General features: G+C 38.6%; 1 protein-coding gene across 1 annotated transcript in view; it reads right to left on the bottom strand.

Annotated features, from left to right (window-relative positions):
* The window catches only part of LOC125030602 (eye-specific diacylglycerol kinase-like), a gene marked incomplete in the record, with an annotated part of 359,490 nt that overhangs the window by 352,317 nt on the left and 2,173 nt on the right, over positions 1-5,000 (bottom strand).

The raw sequence follows: 5,000 nt of genomic DNA, 5'->3' as shown, positions 1-5,000 counted from the left end.
TTCCTCTCCCTTTGCCTCTTCTACGCATCTTACTTCCCGGCAAAGAAAGGATAACGTAACATTTTAATAAAAAAAAAAAGAAAGTTAAAAGTCTTACAATAAAAAAATGAACACGTTAAAGAAGAGGACGAGAGATGAAGAAACAGATCGGAAAAAAAAGAACGTGGCTTTGAGAACAGGGTTTCCTTGAACCCTGTGACATTCCGAAGAGTCATAGGCCCCCTATAAGCCTTATCAGCTGTAGGGAAGCACCTCGCAATCCTTCTAGGGACCCCTGCTTTCCCTCGATTTCCGGGCCATATGATATGATTTTTTTCTCCTTTCATTCTTCCCCTTCTATCACGTGTGTCTCTGTATGAGGAAAGCATGTTTGTTTTCTACTTTGTTGTGGTAATTTCGATGTGTCACGGTTATTTTCCAACAAATTGTATTTGGTTTACATTAATATGGTATTTTGCTATTTTGGGGTTTCTTACTAGAACAAATACTGTGAACAAAAAAAAAAAAACACACAAAAAAAAAAAACAGGAGAAAGAAAGGGTATGCATACATACAAGACGCACACATGCATGCACGCACGCACGCACACACATACACTTTTTATTTATATACACACGCATGTGTGTGGGTCGGTGTGAAGCATAAACCGAGGTGGTATGACAAAAATGGAACTCAAAAAAACAAAAAAAACATGGCCTATCAAAACTATCGTAAAAAAGCAATAAACCCATGGACGTGAGTCCATAATTCATAAATCTTTAAGAATGATTTTCTTTGAAAATGAAAATTATAAGGAAAACGAAACTTTTAACATCATTCGCTGTCGATCCTATAAACACTGGTACACACACACACACACACACACACACACACACACACACACACACACATACACACAAATATATATACGTACATACTGAGAGAGAGAGAATGAAGCAGATGTACATCGATATACACATAAACTGAGAAACAGACAGCCATGTAGACAGGTATCTAGACGGAGAGACATTTACACAAGTAAACGTCAACAACTTCCCCGCCAACCAACTCTTAAAACTACAAAAGGCCAAGCAACAAACCCGGGCAACGGAAACCACAGTTGCCCCGCCTGTGATCAGAGGCAGTCGATATCAGGACATAAATTTACCTTAAGCAATGGCACGTGAAGCACAGACAACCCACTTCGGCCAGCCAGAACCTTGATCTCCCCATCGGGTGGCTGAAGGGCGGAACCCATAAAACAGCGGCCCGTTCATGCCACTCGCCTTTAGGGACTTAAAGGTCAAAGTCACACGCGTTCCGGCTGCTCGCTCGCTCCTCTGTCGCGTGGGTTGCTGTGTTCAAACTTCTGCCTTGGTCGGAATGAGGTAGTCGAGAAGTTCTGCGATGTCTCTACGAGTCATAGGCTGTTGTGTGCGACTGGGGAAGTTCCGAAGGAGTTGGTAGGGCAAGGGTGCGAACAATGCTCCTCGGCGACAGGTGTTCCAGGCTCCTCGCTCTCGAGAACGTGACCAAAGACGCTGGCGAAGGTGTAGGGTCTTGGAGGAAAATCGGAATCTTGTAGCTCCTTAATCTTTATTTGATAACGACTGTGCCCATTATCTCCGCTGGACCTTGGGGCGGTTTAATAGGTACGGTTCTCGATATGAGACGATTGTGGAAGATTTGATTACACTGAGATTAAAAACGACTGAGCACACATGCCTTTCCATCCAGTAATACATTCCTCATCGTCTTGATTCCTCTTAATGTGAACGTCATTAGGTAACGAAGATTTGCGGGAAAATATCATTACGTCTCTTCCTATCATATGCATAAGCATAAACAAAAATACAATTATCTAATCTTCTGAGGCATTCATCACATTATTGCAGAGTAAGAACCGAAACAAAGCTCATATGCTAATACGCAACACTAACACGTGTTAACCATCACCGCTGATAAAATCACAACAAGTACTCTTAAAATCTCTCTAACCAAAGCCCTACTTCTATACCCTTTCTATTCAAAAAACCTCCAAGAGCAACATCTCAATGAATAAACATCGATTCTCTCCTTCTTTTTCCTCTCTCAACACTTCCACTCGGATAACACAGAGGTATAATACATCGAGATTACACGTACGGACGCCAAGAAGATCTGTGCACGAACTAACACACACAAGGACTGGCTCAACAGCACCTCAGAGGCACCCGGAGGCTATTATCTTCTTATCTGTCTGTACACCTTTCCGTTAACCCACTTCTGTCGGCGATTCTGGGGATGGTGAGGTCGAGAGCGAGGGAGAGAGGAGGCGAATCACTTCAGCTCGTGATTAGAACCAACGTGAACTCTGTTGTTATGGGAAATAGGGAGGCGGGAGGAGTCGATTGCGATGCGCGGTGTGACGAAATTTAATAACAGGCATCTCATGTCCGGTCAAGATATCTACACTGTTTGAAATATAGAGTAGTGGGAATCTTCGTCGCTACCATCGCACTCACACTCACTCTCACACAAACGAACATGTACACGCAAACGCACACGCGCGCAAACATACACATAAAGACATGCATACATATATATATACATATACATATACATATATATATATATATATATATATATATATATATATGCACGTAAGCATACACGCACGCATGCATACACACACACACACACACACACACACACACACACACACACACACACACACACACACACACACACACACACACACACACACACACACACACACACACACATATATATATATATATATAGATAGATAGATAGAGAGAGAGAGAGAGAGGGAGGGAGGGAGTGAGGGAGAGGGGGAGAGGGGGAGAGAGGGAGAGAGGGAGAGGGAGAGAGAGAGAGGAAGAGAAAAAGAAAGAGAAAGAAAAAGAGAGAACGAGAAAGAGAAAGAGAGTTTAGGAACAAAAGAAAAAAAAAAGCATACGCGGCGCCACAGAGAGCGATCCCCGTGGGTCAGGAGTTGGCCCAGTAGAAGCGATTACCTTACGAGGTCAAATTACGCGACAGGTAATAGTCTTTTCTGATATATTACCTGCAGAATCCACGAACTATGGTCTCTGATTTGCATCTGAATAACAGCAAATTATATGGAAATTGCTTACCTCCCGCCGGTTTCGGTCCTTACGCCTTCACGGTCTTTCATATCTTTATTACATATTCCTCCTGTCTATCTTGCGGTTTCCTCGGTCAACTTGTTTACGTCGTAAATTAAGAATGACGCTAATGATAAAATGGTGCGATGTGTTTGAAGTCCCTTTTATAATTTCAAAATTATTTGAAAATAACACAAATAAATGATATAAGGACATATTATATATATATCAAAAGTTATAAATTACAGGATACATATATATACATATATTTATTTATTTGCATATAAAGGATATATCAAACTCTTCATCATTTCTTTAATTGTAAATTCTCGAAGCATTTAAATACTTCCAAACAGACCCATCATGCACAGTTGCAACCAAAAATTTCTAGACACTGCATTCTAGTGATGCTATAATCACTCCCCTATTTACATATCATCGACCATCGTTGCTTTCTGAATGCCAATTTAGTCACATAGATAGCTAAATAAAACATCGTTTAGGTATATAGATATTTAAGCTATATGTAGTGAAGCCAATGACCGTTTGGTCTTTGATAATTTCGCTATGGATAGTTAAGCTAACAATTATTCAGGAATAGGTAGCTAACGTTATATAAAGCAATAAACGACCACTGAGGCAGAGATAGTTTAATTCTAGTTCATTATCATTTAGTATTTTCTCCGCATAATTTATTCATGATTCAATTTAAACCTAAAATATACGTTTTTCATTTGTAAGCTGAGGAACATTCATTACTCATTACTCTTGATAAACTTCCTACTGATTTATCTAACTACACTTATCTATATATCTAAATATACCTCTCTTTCTATCTATATGAACCTATCTATCTATCGACACCTACCTCTCTATCCCTCTGCATCTATTTATCTGCACTGATTTATCTACCTACACTTATCTACATATCTACACCTCTCTTTCTATCTGTCTACACCTACCTATCGGTATTGAGTTATCTACCTACACTTGTCTATATAGCTGTATCTATATTTCAATCTATATGCGCCTATTTCTCTTTCTTCACCTATCTACCTATCTACACCTATCTACCTGTATTGATTTATATATCTATGCTTATCTATATATCTACATCTATCTTTCAATCTATATGGATCTACCTATCTACACCTATCTATCTGTACTGATTTATCAATATAGCTACATTTATCTCTCTATCTAAATGCACCTATCTATCTATCCATTTATACATTCATCTGCCTATTTAAGGCGAAATTCTAAACCAGCAATCTAGTTGAATTTTCCGAGACGATATGCATGAAAGAAGATAAAACATATCGGATCTTATCTCGGACTTTAATGATACAAATAAATCCGTGTGTGTTGTCAGTTTCGTCAGTTTTTTTTTTTTTTTTTTTTGGGGGGGGGTTATTTGACCGAAAAGGAGGCACAGGGAAAATCAGCTGACACGTTGGAAATATGGTCGATGGAAATATGAAGAGGAATTTGAAGATAAAGACGGTTCCTTGTATTCCTTGTGACAGTTCACAATGCCTATGTAAATTAGAAGCATAATAATTTGATAAAGTATAAGCATATGCGGTGTATATATTGTGTTTTTGTATGTAAGTATTGTGTGTGTGGGGGTGTATGTATGTATGTATGATTGTATATAGCAATTGTGTATATATATACACAATTCCTTGTATATATGTAAGTGTAAGTATATATATATATATATATATATATATACATATATATATGTATATGTATTTATGTATGTATGAATGTTGGCTATGGAAGTATATGTACACACGGAAGTGTATACGTGAATGGGTGTGTTTGTGTGATAAACTTATCTGCCTGCATGTCTATCTGTTTGCGTAGCTGTGTTTGTATATATATATA

Source organism: Penaeus chinensis, chromosome 11 (assembly GCF_019202785.1).
Source record: "Penaeus chinensis breed Huanghai No. 1 chromosome 11, ASM1920278v2, whole genome shotgun sequence".
NCBI classification, from domain to species: domain Eukaryota; kingdom Metazoa; phylum Arthropoda; class Malacostraca; order Decapoda; family Penaeidae; genus Penaeus; species Penaeus chinensis.
Note: the sequence above shows the minus strand (reverse complement) of the source record. Positions and strands in the feature narration are given on the sequence as shown.